Source organism: Eublepharis macularius, chromosome 7 (genome assembly GCF_028583425.1).
Source record: "Eublepharis macularius isolate TG4126 chromosome 7, MPM_Emac_v1.0, whole genome shotgun sequence".
Lineage (NCBI taxonomy): Eukaryota > Metazoa > Chordata > Lepidosauria > Squamata > Eublepharidae > Eublepharis > Eublepharis macularius.
Window position 1 is genome coordinate 139,621,037 of NC_072796.1, and position 18,317 is coordinate 139,639,353.

Sequence of the window (18,317 nt, forward strand, 5' to 3'; positions counted from 1 at the left end):
GCAACAGGGAACAGACTGCATTTCGCGTTTGTTGTGCCTGCGTAGTCACCACCATCCATCTGAGAAGCGGTCATAAGAACTGATCGCAAAATCCAACAAGCTACTCTCTTCCCCAGCAACTCCGCAAGATGCGTCAACAACATCAGAAATCACACTCCAAACTCTTCTGCTTGTGTAATAGGGTTGCTAGCCCCTCCCTCATCTCAAAAGCAGGGGAGGAAGGTGGGTCGTGTTGCAGGTGAGAGGGTCCGATCCACCATCATCCTTGCATACATGCCTTCCAGAGGTCCCAAATGATGTCACTTCCAGTTGAAAAATGGAAGCAACAGGGTCTCAGCAAAATGCACCCCAAACATAGCTTTTTTGTTGTGTGGGTGATTTGGCCATTTCTCCGTGTGCTTGGTGGCTCCTGGCCTGCCCCCTCCTTCTCCCCCCCCCCCGGCCAGGTGAATGGGTCTGGGGGGGTGAAAGGTGGGGTCGGGGGATGTTCCGTTGCCACTAGAGGGCTGGCATCCCTTAAGTGTACCCCAAACACAAGTGAATAAGTGTAGATGCATGAGGGAAGGTGCTATTTTAAAGTGAAATCTTTGGAAATGGCTGTCTGTTTAATATTGACTAACAAATTGCTCCTGAAGATACACTTTAATGATCCTTATTCAGGGTCTCCCCACTCCCGCCTTAGCTCTTGGGTACGCTTTTGATGAGGGATGGAAGGTGCTTGCCTCCCTGCAGGGAGGTCCACGTGGCCGGCCCATTTCATGCTCTCGCAGCACTCCTTCCTCTCAGCCGACTGCACAGATCAGCCGACAAAGCATTTCTCTTACCGACAAGTTCCTTTGCTCCACTTTTCAAGTCTTTTGCTTTCAGCTGGAAGAAAATGGGCCACGCACAAAAGGAAGCAATTTAGGGTCCAGATGGAGTTACGGATTCTTGGGGGATTTCTGCCGCTTTTGTGGAATGTTTAATAGCTGTGCAAGACTCTCCCCCCCTCCCCCTCAGTTAATCCTTAATCCGGTGTCTTTATTGTCGGACGCAGCTGTGAAGGCTTTGGGAGGCGGTCAGAGATGCATCTCTATTGTATGATCCTGGCAGGTCACATGTGCTGCGGCAGAGCTGTGTTCATACTTTCCTTCTTTTCTCAGAGAAGAGTTGTGGTACTCTTGGAAGTCACATCATCTAACCTCAACTTCTTTGGGGACACAGCTCAGCCATAGATCATCTGTTTTGTATGCAGAAGATCAAAAGTTCGGTCCTTTGCATGTACGGAGCCAGAGGTTTCTCTGGAGATCTACTGCCATTCGGAGCAGGCGTGACTGTGGACAGCAGTGGTTTTCTGATTATGCTGGCAGGGAAAAGGTCTTTCCCATCCCCCACTATCTAAGAGCCAAACTACACGAGATGAGTTACTAGAGTTCTACGTGTGTCTGCTTACTTCAAGGTTTGACAGGAAGTGTAGGAACGTAGGTGTCCTTGCAGCTTTAAGTTTAACATTTACAGAGCAGCAGGGAGAGGAATGCAGGCGTCAGGCTCTTGCCGGGCGCCCCTCTTCCCCTCCTCTGTGTGTGTGTTTCAGGCTCCCTCTCCTGCCCCCCCCTTCCCCGCACAGTAGATAGGGCACCTGGCTGCTGCTAGCTGCTAGAGTGGCTTTGGGAGGGGACCAAGCAAAGAGGTCAGCAGACAGAGCGCCCGGAGCATCACTACCTCTCCCCCCTCACTCACCTGTCCCCCGCCCGAAGCCATGGTGTGTGGCCTGGAGCTGCATCGCCTGGCGGCACTCTGCAGGAGCTGGGGCAGGGGGGAAGATGCAGTGATGCAGCATGTGCATCCGGGACGGCATGGTGTAGGGCTGTAGCATCGCTGCCTTCCCCCCCCCCACTTGTCCAGCCCCCGTCTGAAGCCATGCTGCACGGCCCAGAGCTGCATAGCCCAGTGGTGCTCTGTGGGGGCTGGGCAAGCGGGGGGGGGGAGATGCAGCAACACACCGGCCTCCCTGTCTGCTGACCTCTTCACCCAGCCCCCACCCGAAACCATGCTAGCAGCTAGCAGCAGCCAGGTGCCCTATCTGCTGGGTGGGCAAGGGGGGCAGGAGACGGGCCCCGAAACCCCCACACACACCCAGAGGAGAGGAAGGGGGGCACCCGGCAAGAGCTCGACACCTGCATTCCCCTCCCTGCCACTCTGTAAATGTTATACCTAAAGCTACAAGGATGCCTACACTTCCTACGCTTCCCATCAAACCTTGAGGTAAGCAGACACGTGTAGAACTCTAGTAACTCGTCTTGTGTAATTCGGCTCTGTGATCCTTTTACCCCAGAATTGCTGGGGACAGAACCTGGGACCTTCTGCAAGCAAAAGAGAGGCTCCGTCTTTGAATCACAACCCCGAAGAGGCCAGTCCTTGGGCCGTCCTACGTGCAACATGATAATTGTGCCTGTAGAGGAGCAAGTCTCTCAGTTCTGTCTTGAACTCATTGGATCCTCTAAGGCAAAGTGTTATACTCTGTCCCACTGCCCACAGCTGCAACTTGGTGGAAAGAATGTTGTTCCACCTTGCAAGGTCATTGTAAGAAATAAAGCAGGTGATATGCTTGAGATGCCTGCAATCAGGGGTGGAAGAGCAGCAAAGTTATCAGTGCTTAGTTCTCGTTGCCCTTCTTACATGCACAGGTAATGTCAATCGCTACCTTGAGGTCAGGTAGCAATTTCCCCCAGGCCAGTTTGGCTGAGGATTCTGATGGGATTTTGCCATCTTCTGGTCACTGGGGGTGTGGGGGGAGGTAGTTGTGAAGTTCCTGCATTGTGCAGGGGGTTGGACTAGATGACCCTAGATGTCCCTTCCAACCGTATGATTCTACAAAAGAGAAAGAGGCTGATTTTTTTTTTGGTAATATCTGTCCTGATGGGGGGTTCTAGTGAATGCCAACACTCACACTGTTATGAGTTCAGTAGGACCTTTAAGACTAAAGGTCATAAAGAGAGCTGTGGTTCTCAAAAGCTTATGCTACTATAAAGTTGGTTAGTCTTAAAGGTGCTACTGCACTCTTTATTATTTTGCAACTACAGACTAACACTGCTAACTCCTCTGGATCTATCACACTGTTATGTGTCATTTGTTTAGTCCTAATAAAAGGTATTGTGGGGATTGCGTTTGGACTTTTCCCTTCCTGCTGTTTTTTCCACTCTGAGCGAACCCTATTTTCTCTCACTGCAGGGAGAAAAAACCATTTGGGGAGGGTGATCTTGAATGGACATACAGTGGGAGAGGAAAGGATTAAATTGCTTCCATACTAATTTTGCTAAATGTTACTTTTTAAAGTTTTACTTGAATCTCGAGATTGTTCATGCATCCCTCACATATGAGCTAATTTGGCCCGGGGTGATGTGTGCGAAACACTTCCAATTCTCGTCTAATCACAGCCGGCTGCTGGACATGACACTTCTCATCTTCTTCCTAAGGCACAAACAGCTGACACAAAGATCGCCCATCTCCATCAGTCTATTAACTAAAACGGCATTGCAGCCAGGACTCTGAAACGGGGCATGCAGGAACTAAGGAAAGAATTTAACCCTTCAAGCTCCACTTGGTTTTGCTGATCAGAACTGGCTTTCTGAGCCTTTTAAAGACCCATCTTTCAAAAACCTGTCTTTCCCCCTCTGCAAAATACTTATAAGAGCAGGGGGAGCCTGGAATAGATTATCGAAAGGGAATATCAGCTGAAGAATTCAGTCCCTTCTGATTTTCTTGCTTAGTCCTAACCCAAATTGCAGTTGCGTACATGCACAATTTATCTTTCACAGGCTGATGGAGATCCGTGATCCTCATCTCATCTGTTTGTACCTGCAGCTCCTGAAGTACCTCAGTTTGCAACAAATGTCACTTTATTAAAGGGAGTTATTCTGTGCATGCATTTATTCCACTTTGGCCCCTCCTTTCATCCACCATAGACATTCGGTTAGCTGACATATATCAGGATCCAAGGAGGTAATAACAATAACAACAACATTTGGTTTATACACCAACCTTCAAGATGACTTAACACCCACTGAGAGCAGTTTACAAAGTATGTCATTATTATCCCCACAACAAAACACCCTGTGAGGTGGGTGGGGCTGAGAGAGCTCTGAGAGGGCTGTGACTGACCCAAGGTCACCCAGCTGCCTTCAAGTGGAGTAGTGGGGAATCAAACCTGGCTCTCCAGATTCGAGTCCTGCCGCTCTTAACCTCTACACCAAACTGGGTCTCCCATTATGGCATTGGCCATAATCTCCCATTATGGCATGGGCCAGCCCCAGACATTCCTACCTTCAACAAGGTGGCTGGATACAGTGGTGAAGCAGACTGGAAACCAATCACCAGTTTGCATCTCTGCAAATGTTTTAAACTGGGACATTGACAGGAGGGATGCATGTCTGGGATCAATCATCCTCGCCGAGTGTTGCTAGGCTTTCCGGGGAATGTCACGGGAACTTGGTTAGAGCTGTGATTACGATGTCTGGAAGTGCTAATCTCCCGTTCTCAACCAGGATAATCTTCTAGGCATTTAGTGAGCCATATGTTTCATTTTGATGGTGGTATGCATTTCTGGGTGCAGCGGAATGTGGTCACTGTTAATTAAGTCTTCTGACTGGAAGCTAAAGCCTGAGCGCCCCCCTCCCCCATCCCTGGCTAATCGGTGGACGGTTCACTAATCTTGTCCTCTGCACAGGGCTTTCATTCACTGAGAGTCTCTCTACATAAGACATCTTACAGGAGTAGGATCAAGTGAAAGATCTTAGACTTGTTCTCCCATTGTGGATATGCATGCACTGCTAGGGAGACAGAATATAAGACCACACAGAAAGGCTCTGTCAATTTCACCTCTCCTCTGGAGAGACAAAGCTGAAATTAACAACCCTCTGAGGTCTGATCTCTGCCGGCTCTGTGTAAAGAGGTGAAATTGACAGAGCCATTGGCTCTGTCTTTTTAAATTACGCTTCCCAGCTAACATTGTGTCGCCCTATGCTTGGGCGTTCTCATGCAGAGAGACTTTAAGTCACTTGAGCATCCCTGTGGAAGAAGTCTTGGATAGAGAGATTCTGAGATTTTGGAGTTGCTGATGGAAGAAGGCGGTGTTCCTTTCTCAGTCATCAGTTTACCTAATTCTCAACATGGCATCTTGCAGATCCCCACCCCCCACCCCAAGAGCCAGACTGGTGTAGCAGTTAAGAGTGCGGGACTCTAATCTGGAGAACCGGGTTTGATTCCCCACTCCTCTGCATGAAGCCAGCTGGGTGACCTTGGGTCACTCACAGCTCTCTCAGAGCTCTGTCAGCCCCACCCACCTCACAGGGTGATTGTCATGAGGATAACAATAGCACACTTTCTTAACTACTCTGAGTGTGTGTTAAGTTGTCCTGAAGGGCGGTATATAAATTGAATGTTTTCTTGTTGTTGTTGTTATGTCTAATTCTGACCCTGGCCAATAGTACAGATTGCTACATCCACAAATTAAAGCGATGCACAGAGAGGAGAGATCTTTCTACAAAGTTACAGGGGTACCCAGGCTCACAGAAAAAATCCCAAATATGAAAAGAAACAAAAAGAAAATGAGATTCCAAAAAAGGGGGAATTACAAGAAAAAGAAAAAGAAATGGAGAAGTATGGTTGTTGGGGGGTTTTCGGGCTGTATTGCCGTGGTCTTGGCATTGTAGTTCCTGACGTTTCGCCAGCAGCTGTGGCTGGCATCTTCAGAGGTGTAGCACCAAAAGACAGAGATCTCTCAGTGTCACAGTGTGGAAAAGATGTAGGTCATTTAAATCTACTCAGGAGGGGTGGGGTTGAGCTGAGTCATTCTGTAAGAGTTTCCCAGGGTGTGGAATGCTAATGGCGGGAGGCTTCACTGTCTCCTGAGGAGGTTCTTTTGCATATGGATTGGTGCTTGATGTGCTAATCTTCTCTGCAGGGCTATTGTCGGGTGTGGAGTGTTTTGTTGGCCTGGTGTTTTTCAGAACCGGAGCCCATGCTCTGTTCATTCTTAAGGTTTCTTCTTTCCTGTTGAAGTTTTGCTTATGCTTGTGAATTTCAATGGCTTCCCTGTGCAGTCTGACAAAGTAGTTGGAAGTGTTGTCCAGTATTTTGGTGTCCTGGAATAAGATACTGTGCCCTGTTTGAGTTAGGCTATGTTCAGCCACAGCTGATTTTTCAGGCTGTCCAAGTCTGCAGTGTCTTTCATGTTCTTTTATTCTTGTCTGGATGCTACGCTTTGTGGTCCCGATGTAAACTTGTCCACAGCTGCAGGGTATACGGTATACTCCTGCAGAGGTGAGGGGATCTCTGCTGTCTTTTGCTGATCGTAGCATCTGTTGTATTTTTCGGGTGGGTCTGAATACTGCTTGAAGGTTATGCTTTTCCATAAGCTTTCCCATCTGATCAGTAATTCCTTTGATATATGGCAAAAACACTTTTCCTGTAGGTGACTGTTTTTCCTTGGTTGTTTGATTCATCCTGGGTTTGATTGCTCTTCGGATTTCATTTCTGGAGTAGCCATTTGCCTGAAGTGCGTGGTTTAGATGATTAATTTCCTCATTGAGAAAGCGCGGCTCACATATCCGTCTTGCACGATCCACTAATGTTTTCATTATGCCTCTTTTCTGTCGGGGGTGGTGATTGGAGTTTTTGTGTAAGTACCGATCAGTGTGAGTTGGTTTCCTGTAGACCTTGTGACCTAACTGAAAGTTTGCTTTGCGGATGACCAAGGTATCCAGGAATGAGAGTTTTCCCTCACTTTCTTTCTCCATTGTGAATTGTATGTTCAGGTGGATGTTGTTGAGATGATTCAAAAACTCCATCAATTCTTCCTCCCCATGGCTCCAAACGATGAATGTATCATCCACAAACCGGAACCATACACTGGGTTTGTGGGGTGCTGATTCTAGAGCTGTTTTTTCAAAATGTTCCATGTAGAAGTTTGCTATAACTGGGCTGAGTGGACTCCCCATGGCCACCCCATCCATCTGTTCATAGAATTCGTTGTCCCATTGGAAGTAACTGGTTGTCAGACAATGATGGAATAAGGCTGTTACATCCTCTGGGAAAATCTGATTAATCAGTGCAATAGTGTCTTTTACTGGAACCTTGGTAAACAGGGATACAACATCAAAACTGACAAGTATGTCTTGTGGATTGAGTTTCAGAGAACTGATTTTGTTGATGAAATCTGCTGAATCTTTGATGTAAGACGAGGTTTTCCCGATGTGGTCCTGCAGGAGATCTGCCAGATGTCTAGCTAATTCATATGTCGGTGAACCAATGGCACTCACAATGGGTCGGAGTGGGACTGAATCTTTATGTATTTTGGGGAGTCCATATAGTCTAGGTGGCTGTGCTTCAGTCTTGCATAGTTTTCTGTGCGTGTCGGGATGTAGTGAGGAATTCTTGATCAGCGCATTTGTTAGCCTGGTGATTTTGCAAGTGGGATCTCGTTTTAGTTTTTTGTAGGTGGAGGGGTCCAGGAGTTCCTTAATCTTCTTTTTGTATTCCTCCGTTTTCATGATCACTGTAGCATTGCCTTTATCAGCTGGTAGAATGATGATGTCTGGATCTGCATTGAGGGTCTTGATGGCATTTCTCTCCTTGCGTGTTATATTGCTGGTGGGGAGCTTTGCCTTTCGTAGAATCCTGGCTGTCTCTCCTCTTATTTCCTCAGCTTCCTCTTCAGGTAGATGACGGATGGCAGCTTCTACATTTGCAATGATGTCTTCCACAGGAATTCTGGTGGGGGTGACTGCAAAGTTTCCTCCCTTTGCCAAGATGGAGGTTTCTTCTGGTGAGAGTTGACGGTCTGTCAGATTGATGACAATGCGTGCATTGTCGAGCATTGGGCTTGTCTTTCTTTTTTCCTGTAGTTTGTTAAACTTCTGCTTCTGTCTGGATGTGTGGTTGGTAAACACTTGTTCCATCTTCCTGTAGGTGAGATTATCGACCTTGTCCCAATCCTGACTTCTCATTTTATGGCTGGTGTTGATATGCAAGCAAAATAGCTCCTTGTCTGTGGCAGCAAGTTCTCTGCGGGTAGTGTGGATTCTCTCACGTAAGAGGGCCTGTTCTAGACGGTCATAAATGCGGTTCGCCTGTGTGGTTTTGAAGATTCTTTTAGTTGTGAGAAAAGATGGAATGGTTCTTGTGTCCCTGCAGCGTAGAAGAAAGGTCAAAGAACAGAGTAGATGTGCTTTCTTGTTCCGAAGTGTTTCCAATCTTCGGGTCTGTTGGAATGTTTCCTCCCCGTAGAGGTGTTCGATGTATTGTCGAAGGCTTTCACGGCCGGAGAACGATGGTTGTTGGGGGTTTTTCGGGCTGTATTGCCGTGGTCTTGGCATTGTAGTTCCTGACGTTTCGCCAGCAGCTGTGGCTGGCATCTTCAGAGGTGTAGCACCAAAAGACAGAGATCTCTCAGTGTCACAGTGTGGAAAAGATGTAGGTCATTTGTATCTACTCAGGAGGGGTGGGGTTGAGCTGAGTCATTCTGTAAGAGTTTCCCAGGGTGTGGAATGCTAATGGCGGGAGGCTTCACTGTCTCCTGAGGAGGTTCTTTTGCATATGGATTGGTGCTTGATGTGCTAATCTTCTCTGCAGGGCTATTGTCGGGTGTGGAGTGTTATTCCATCATTGTCTGACAACCAGTTACTTCCAATGGGACAACGAATTCTATGAACAGATGGATGGGGTGGCCATGGGGAGCCCACTCAGCCCAGTTATAGCAAACTTCTACATGGAACATTTTGAAAAAACAGCTCTAGAATCAGCACCCCACAAACCCAGTGTATGGTTCCGGTTTGTGGATGATACATTCATCATTTGGAGCCATGGGGAGGAAGAATTGAGGGAGTTTTTGAATCATCTCAACAACATCCACCTGAACATACAATTCACAATGGAGAAAGAAAGTGAGGGAAAACTCTCATTCCTGGATACCTTGGTCATCCGCAAAGCAAACTTTCAGTTAGGTCACAAGGTCTACAGGAAACCAACTCACACTGATCGGTACTTACACAAAAACTCCAATCACCACCCCCGACAGAAAAGAGGCATAATGAAAACATTAGTGGATCGTGCAAGACGGATATGTGAGCCGCGCTTTCTCAATGAGGAAATTAATCATCTAAACCACGCACTTCAGGCAAATGGCTACTCCAGAAATGAAATCCGAAGAGCAATCAAACCCAGGATGAATCAAACAACCAAGGAAAAACAGTCACCTACAGGAAAAGTGTTTTTGCCATATATCAAAGGAATTACTGATCAGATGGGAAAGCTTATGGAAAAGCATAACCTTCAAGCAGTATTCAGACCCACCCGAAAAATACAACAGATGCTACGATCAGCAAAAGACAGCAGAGATCCCCTCACCTCTGCAGGAGTATACCGTATACCCTGCAGCTGTGGACAAGTTTACATCGGGACCACAAAGCGTAGCATCCAGACAAGAATAAAAGAACATGAAAGACACTGCAGACTTGGACAGCCTGAAAAATCAGCTGTGGCTGAACATAGCCTAACTCAAACAGGGCACAGTATCTTATTCCAGGACACCAAAATACTGGACAACACTTCCAACTACTTTGTCAGACTGCACAGGGAAGCCATTGAAATTCACAAGCATAAGCAAAACTTCAACAGGAAAGAAGAAACCTTAAGAATGAACAGAGCATGGGCTCCGGTTCTGAAAAACACCAGGCCAACAAAACACTCCACACCCGACAATAGCCCTGCAGAGAAGATTAGCACATCAAGCACCAATCCATATGCAAAAGAACCTCCTCAGGAGACAGTGAAGCCTCCCGCCATTAGCATTCCACACCCTGGGAAACTCTTACAGAATGACTCAGCTCAACCCCACCCCTCCTGAGTAGATACAAATGACCTACATCTTTTCCACACTGTGACACTGAGAGATCTCTGTCTTTTGGTGCTACACCTCTGAAGATGCCAGCCACAGCTGCTGGCGAAACGTCAGGAACTACAATGCCAAGACCACGGCAATACAGCCCGAAAAACCCCCAACAACCATCGTTCTCCGGCCGTGAAAGCCTTCGACAATACAAATGGAGAAGTGTTGCACAGACAAGATAAAAGAAAAAGACCGCACAGTGCTCTGTAGGGTGGATGGCTGTGAAGGGATGACGGAGGCAGTGCGGAAAGAAGGAGTAGGTAATGACAGAGAAGATAAAAAGGGCACTCTACCAGGTAGGCAAGTGAGTGAACCAGGTGAACACTGGGAGAAGCAGTGTGGGAGAAGCCGATACAAGCAAACAAGTGGGGCAGCAGTAGTAGAAGCATAGGAGAAAAACAGACAACATGAGGAGTTGGGGAAGGCTGAGAAAGGTTTTGGGGGGAGGCAGAAAGCTGTAAGAGAAAGCAAGGGCCAATTCCAGACGGCCCCCCACCTCGCGAAACGTCGCGCGTCGTCGCGTGTCGTCGCACAGAAAATGCGAAATATTGCGTTTTCTCGCGCGAGTTTTGTGCGATGTCGTGCAAAAGTCGTGCGAGAAAACGCGATATTTCACGTTTTCTGCACGACGACGCGCGACGTTTCGCGAGGCGGGGGGCCATCTGGAATCAGCCTAGGATCAAGGAAATGGGGTTCTTCTCTCATCGCATGTTCGCTCGCAGATCCCTGCTTATATACTCATACTTTCAAAACAGCTGGGTCCTACATACTCTCCTAAGGTCAGCAATTCCTTCAGGTACAATTGTACAACTCAGATGTTTTGAAATCGAGAAGTCCCTCGACAGCCGGATCTTCTCGCCTCTCTGTTTGTTTCCATGGCCGGGCGAACTGGATCAATAACCATCTCATTGGTTTTTTAAAGAGATAACTGAATAATAGCTGCTAATCAGATTAAGGATTCTTTCTGGCCAAGAGAGCCGCGTGCACCTACAATGCACCAGCCAAAGGCTAAAACTGTGCCTCCAAGAATTTCGGAAACAAAATTAGATGTTCGTTTTTTTATTGGTTGATATGTATTGCTTTGAACTCTCCTTAGCGCTGTAGGGCCTGTTATGTGAAGTAATGGGGTTGGGAGCCCCGGATTCAAGTGGGACTATGTTGGTTATTTTATTCCATTTTAATTATTTTATTTATATCCCACTTTTCTCCTCAGTAGCGACCCAAAGCAGATCCCATCATTCTCCTCCATTTGATCCTCACAACAACCTTGTGAGGTAGGTTAGGCTGAGAGAGAGAGACTGGCTCCAGATCACCCAGCGGGCGTCCGTGGCAGAGTTGGGATTTGAAGCCGGGTCTACTAGATCCTAATACAATACTCTAACCACTACACCACAAGTTCTGGTCTGGATAGGGGTGATTTCACCCCCGCCTTTGCTGTTACCAACCCGAAAGCCCCATTTCGACGTTTCTTCTGCCTCGTGCAAATCAAGCCCATGAATTTGCTTTGCTGCATTTTCTGTTCGCTTGCTACCAAATGTTTCCAGTGGAAACATTTGTCAACATTATTTATATGCCAATCAATCAGCTACACATATCCTACATATAAATGATGTACATATGAAGACTATGTGAAAAACAAACCTCCATGAACACACAGTACATTGGACTTAGAAAACAAACAAAATAAAATGCAAGTCATTTGCTGTGTGGTGCTGGAGGAGAGTTTAGTGGACACCACGGACGGCCAAAAAGACAAATAAGTGGGTACTAGATCAAATCAAGCCTGAAGTCTCCCTAGAAGCTAAAATGACAAAACTGAGGCTATCGTACTTTGGTCCCATCATGAGAAGACACGACTCTCTGGAAAAGTCAATAATGAGGAAGACCTCAAATGAGGTCGCTTGACTCAATAAAAGAAGCCACGTCCTCCAGTTTGCAGGATCTGAGCAACTCTGTTAATGATAGTAAGTTTTGAAGGTCTTTCATTCATAGGGTTGCCATAGGTCAGAGGCAGTTTTATGGCACGTAACACACGTTGTGAAAACCATCAGAAATCACTGCTTTTGACTCATGGGCTCACTGAATGATGGAAAGGAAACGAATATAATCAAGTATAAAATGAAAAAGAGTCCAGTAGCACCTTTAAGACTAACCAATTTTATTGTAGCATAAGCTTTCGAGAATCAAGTTCTCTTCTCGAAAGCTTATGCTACAATAAAATTGGTTAGTCTTAAAGGTGCTACTGGACTCTTTTTGATTTTGCTACTACAGACTAACACGGCTAACTCCTCTGCAAGTATAAAATGAACTGCAATTAAACAGGCTGCAGGTTCCAGTCCCTCGTTCGGTGTGAGCTGGGGTTCCCTATGTCATGGGAAGGATGCTCTTGTCCATGACATTTATACTAGGATAGAAACAATTAATTTTGAGGTGTCATTCCCTAGTGAGAAGATTCATAATGAGAGAGAAGCTTGCCTGGAAGGTAGCTTGCCCATCAATTCTGAGCTTCCACTGAAGCGCGCAAGGGCGCATGCTACTCTAAACCCTCCTGATTTTTGCCGTTTGAGAATGCCTGCTTAAAGATTTTAGCGTGGGCTGCTAGATTTAACAGTTTTCATGGTTCAGTTCCCCAGACCCCACAGTCTCTACAAGTTAAATCTCAGTGTGGGAGGGAAAAATGCATTCTGTTTCTAGCAAGCGTGCATATAGAAGCATGCGCACGAATGCTAAGACACCGTGCACTATGAGCCCTTTTCTGTACTGCCGCTACAGAGGTCTATTTTGTTTTTGAGCTAGTTTATTTATGGATTGCTTTTAACTTTTAAAGTTCCTAAAACAGTGATTTAAAAAAAACCTATTTGGAATAATGTGAAAAGTCGTTTGTCTTGTGAATTATTAACTCAAATAACTGGCTTTGGAACTGGAGTAAGAGAGGATGATAAGCAGTATATGAGAACAGGGCTTAGAAGACAGAAGGCATTTTAATGTGTAACGGAGGAGGAAGAGCTGAGCCTTCGATAGAGATCTGGGATCTTAACTTTGAATTTTGGATGGTATGCTAGGCAGCGTACAGGTATTCTTTGACACATTCTGAGTTCACATGAGACCCAACTGGCCAAAAAATGAATCTACCTAAACAAGTGGGTGCACTCTAAATAAAACACCATGATATTCTTTTCCCTGGAAAATAAATACTTAGGAAGTTCTTTAGTGGATGAAACCATGAGGGTCAGAAGTTGCGAGCGGGAAGGTTTACCAACTGACAGTATAGTCAACAGTAAGTGGGTAAAGATTCTCCATGAAGAAACGTGTGTGTGTGTGTGTGTTATGTGCTGTCTAATCACCTCCCACCTATGGCGACCCAATGAATGAAAGACCTCCAAAACTTCCTATCATTGACAACTTGCTCAGATCGAGCAAACTGGAGGACGTGGCTTCTTTTATTGAGTCAAGCCATCTCGTTTTAGGTCTTCCTCTTTTCCTCCTGCCTTCCACTTTTCCAAGCTTGAAGAAACGTGGCAGCCTTCTAACTCTGCAAGGAAGTTAATAGGTGGATGCTGTGTCTCATAATCTTAGAAATTTCAAAAACTCATTAAATCAATCAAAAGAGTTTTTGGCTAAACATTAAGAAGAACTTCCTGACAGTTAGAGTGGTCTGTTAGTGGAACAGGCTTCCTCAGGAGGTGGTGGACTCTCCATCTTTGGAGATTTTTTAAGGAGAAGCTAGATGGCCATTGGACAGCAATGCTGATTCTGTGAACCTGGGCAGATCATTAGAGGAAGGGCAGGAAGAGTTGCATCAGTGCTTAGTTCTCGTGGCTCCTTCTTACATGCTGAGGGTAATGCCAATTGCCACTTTGGGGTCAGGAAGCAATTCTCCCTAGGCCAGTTTGGCTACGGATGGTGTTTTGCCATCTTCTGGGCATGGGTCACTGGGTGTGTATGTGGGAATTTTCTGCATTGTGCAGGAGGTTGGACTAGATGACCCTAGAGGTCCCCTCCAATCCTATGATTCTATGGGCCAAGCCACAAGTGACAAATGACACTTGAACAGCAAGTGGATTGAGTGGAATGCAAGTGAACAGGGAGAAATACACTTGCCGTTCAAGTGTCATTCGTCACTTGTAGCTTGGCCCTATGATTCTATGTGTATAAGGGAGGAGCCATGACATTTGCTTGGCACGCAGAAAATCCCAGGTTCGACCCTGATCATCTCCATTTGAAATTAGGTAGGAGGGGAGGTGAAGGACATCTACTGGAAATCCTGGAGAGACACTGCCAGTCTGAGGGCCAAGCTACAAGTGACGAATGACACTTAAATGGCAAGTGGAGGGCAAGTGAACAGGGAGAAATACACTTGCCGTTCAAGTGTCATTTGTCACTTGTAGCTTGGCCCTGAGTAGACTTACTTTGATGGAGCAATGGTCTGATTTAGTATAAGACAGCTTCATGAGTTCATATGTTCTTTTTAATTATAATCATGGGGTATTTTTTCAGCTAGAACGTGGTGGAATGGAGTTCCAGAACCTCTTGAAAATGGACACATGACTAGTGGCCCCGCCCCCTGATCTCCAGACGGAGGGGAGTTCTGGAGTGGCACAGAGGACAATCTAAACTCCCCTCTGTCTGGAGATCAGGGGGCGGGGCCACCAGCCATGTGACCATTTTTGCCGAGGGTGATTTAATTTTTTAAAAACTCCCCCCTTGTTCCAGCTGACCCAAAGTGACATCATTGGTCCTGGGAGCATGCATGTACTTTGCGCGTGCACATGTGGTCCCAGGTGCACCACCTCCCGCCAACAGTTGCCCCCTGTGCTGGCAACCCACTGAGTTCCACCACCTCTTTTTCCAGGGGGGGAAAAATCCCTGATTATAATTATCCTTGGAAGTTTCTAAGGGTTTGGAAGGAGAGGAAACCTGTCTTGGAAAAAGGTTGTTCTCCCAGAATGAAGCCTCTCATGCAGTGTGCAGTTGTAGAGAAATGCTTGGTCTGTTTTAGGAGATAAGCTCAACACACATGTGGGTGGTGATGCTAATGTCCAAAAGACCCAAACCCAGAATTTTCTACCGTGTTCTGGAGTTCCATGGCAGACATGTTCCTTAGAAGACAAGTCAATGTCTGAAAAGTTGCAGATGTGAAACGTACTGCATATAGCAGGGCAACATTTGTTTCTCTTTGCATGCAGCGGGGGCAGAAGAGGGGAGAAGAGAAGATGATATATACAAATCTATGGGATTTTGAGAATACTTTACAGGAAATGCAAGTTTGTTGTTGTTGTTTTCCCATTGAACCCACCACAAGAGAGAGTTACGGTAAATGGCCAAACCGACAAGGAAAAATCCCACCTTTAAGAATCCAAAATGAAATGATGTGCACAATTATAGAAATAGAATGAATATTTTAATGTACAAACGAAGATTCATAATGTGCAATGCTGCTGACAAACAATCCAGATAAGAGTTCTCCAAATGATATTGGGTTGTGCAATACTCAGGTAAGAGTATTGGACGTACCTGAGTTTTACACAACCCAACATCATTTGGAGAACTCTTACCTTGATTGATGCATTCAGTTTACGACTCTGAGACTCTCTGTGCATTAATGTATGTTTGCACTTTGTCACTTTATTGAATGTATTGGTGGTTCATGTAACTTATATTGATACTAAATATTTTGATACTCCACTACAAATGTATTTATTTATTTATTTATTTTCGATTCTTATTCCGCCCTCCCCACATTTCCAGCAGGCTCAGGGCGGATTACAAAATGCATAAAGGTTAAAATATATAAAACAGTTATTATAGTTAACAATTCTAAAAACATCCAATTTACACAGTTAAAATACAATTATAAGTATCAACACAGCGGCACAGAATTCCACTGATCAAATTTAAAACAACTTCAGAGTACCTCTGCATTAAAGAGTTTTTTTAAAAAAAAATGGGGGTATCGGTGGTGGGGGGGCCCAATCCCTCATTAACCAGCCAGGGGGTCTCCACCTAGCACCACCCATATGCCTGGCAGAACAGCTCTGTCTTGCAGGCCCGGCGAAAAGATAACAAATCTTGCCGGGCCTTAGAGCCAAGCTACAAGTGACGCCTTACACAGATTGGACGCTTGTCAGCTTCCCTCAAGTTTTGATGGGAAATGTAGGCGTCCTGGTTTTACAGCTTGGCTCTCCATTACAGCTGCAAGACCAGGATGCCTACATTTCCCATCAAAACTTGAGGGAAGCTGACAAGTGTCCAATCTGTGCCTTTTGTCACTTGTCTCTTCAGACAGAGCATTCCACCAGGCTGGTGGAAGTCATAGCTGACTAACGGAGGGGTTTTCATGGCAAAGGGCTAACAGAGGAAATTTGCCATTGCCTGCATCTGCAACCCTGATCTTCATTGGAGGTCTCCCATCCAATTACTGACCGAAGCCGCCCCTGCTTAGCTTCTGAAATCTGGCTCACCTGGGCTATCCAGTCAAAGCCCATTCATTTCAATGCATAGGTAAACTTTGCTGTGTGGAATGATAGGATGGTGGTAGGCTCCACAACAGTATTTCAGACTGACCTACCTCACAGGGTTGCTGTGGAGATATAATGGGAGAGGAGACAGGCATGCCGTCCTGAACTTCTAGGAGGATAACATGCATGGATAGATAGGTGTGTCTAAGAGAGATGGTTGATAAGTGAGAGACAGAAGGGTAAGGCTTCCAACATTCCTGCCAGTCTATGTCATTGCCAGCTGCAGGGCAGCCAGAAATTCAGTAGGTGCAGCTGTCCCCATCACTCTGGTAAGGAAGGGCATGAGGCTGCCTCCTGTTGAACATCTGCCTGGGTTGCAGCTCTTTCAATAGCATGGGGAGAACCAGGGGAGAACTGGGCAACCTTAGCATTGTCAAATTTAAGGGCAGGCACTGCATGGCGATGGGGTTAAGGAAGAACATGGGTGGGGGTGGGGTGCCTGTGTGTCATTTGGGGCACTTAAGATGTGTTGTGAACAGTGTGGCGTGGGGGTGTTGCATGCGGGTGTTTGCAAAAGGAGAGTAATGAGTCAAACAGATGGGCGCGTGTTTTTCTTTTTAGCAATTGAATATTTAGCAATATTCTGGCTGACGCAAAGGAATGTGTGCCAATGAAGAATGTGTGTGAGTGTGTGTGTAAGTGAGAGAGAGAGAGAGAGAAAGAGAGAGAGAGAGAGAGAGAGAGACTCTTTGCTCTCCATGGGCCCTCTTTTTGGCAAAATAATCTAAGAAGGAAATCATGGTATGCACCTATGGAGGTCAGTCTATCTATCTATCTATCTATCTATCTATCTATCTATCTATCTATCTATCTATCTATCTATCTATCTATCTATCTATCTATCTATCTATCTATCTATCTATCTATCTATCTATCTATCTATCTATCTATCTATCTATCTATCTATCTATCTATCTATCTATCTATCATCTATCTAGTACTTTTCATGTGGCTGTTGCCTTAAGCAATGGCGGTATATCGTAAGAACCCTGTCACAAGTGACTTTTCAATGTGTGCACTCGAGGTGGCTTAAGTGTACACCTAAAAATGTCATAATTAATGAGATAAGCACTTTGGGGGAGTGGGGAAGGCCACATTTCCCTCCTGTGCAGGTGTGTACATCAAAGGGGGTGTTCATCTAGTGACAAACGTTTTTTTTTCCACGCAACGGCCCTTGACACCCTTTGCATATGGAACAAGTGTGGGCGTGTGGACAGCTGTGGGTGAAGATGTGTCAAATGTGTAGGACTGTGCGTGTTTCACTGAGTAGGTGTCGTAGGTTGGAGAGCAGCTTTGTATTGTTCGTGGCTGGGCTGATGCATCAGTAGCGGGGCGTTTTGACATGAAGTGCAAGGATCTCCGTGAAAACTCTCCCAAGATCCGTGTATGTAATGGCGATGATGGCAAAGCTGTGTGTCCAGTTATACAGAGTGGGGAAGGGAAGGGCAGAAGGGGTGCATCTTCAGTACTTAGCCTTTGCATGTGTCACTTGGTGGCAAACATGCATTATTGGGGCAGGGAAGCGTTCCCCATGAGAGGAACCAGAAAGCATGTCAAGAGGTGAGCTTCAGATGTGCCAGAAGTCTGTGGCATAAGTGGGAGGGGCAGGTCTGTCTCACCAGCATCTTCATCTTCTGGGGCGACTGGTGTGAGTAAGGGACCTTAACCATGGGGCAGCATTTTGAACGTGTCGGGAAGAGTTTGGCGAGTGCAAGCAACGGAAACAGGCTCATGGGATGGAGGGCCACCACGAGGGGTGTGCTAGGGGCACATCTTACATCGTATGGGGAGGGGGAGCGTGACACTGGAGTGTGCTCCATCAGGTGTGTGGGAAGGCTTTGTGTGCATGCCTCTCCTGTTGTGTCACTGACAGA

General features: G+C 46.2%; 1 protein-coding gene across 1 annotated transcript in view; it reads left to right on the forward strand.

The window, feature by feature from the left end:
* The window catches only part of ADGRB1 (adhesion G protein-coupled receptor B1), a 357,612-nt gene that overhangs the window by 211,539 nt on the left and 127,756 nt on the right, over window positions 1-18,317 (forward strand). The window lies entirely within an intron of this gene.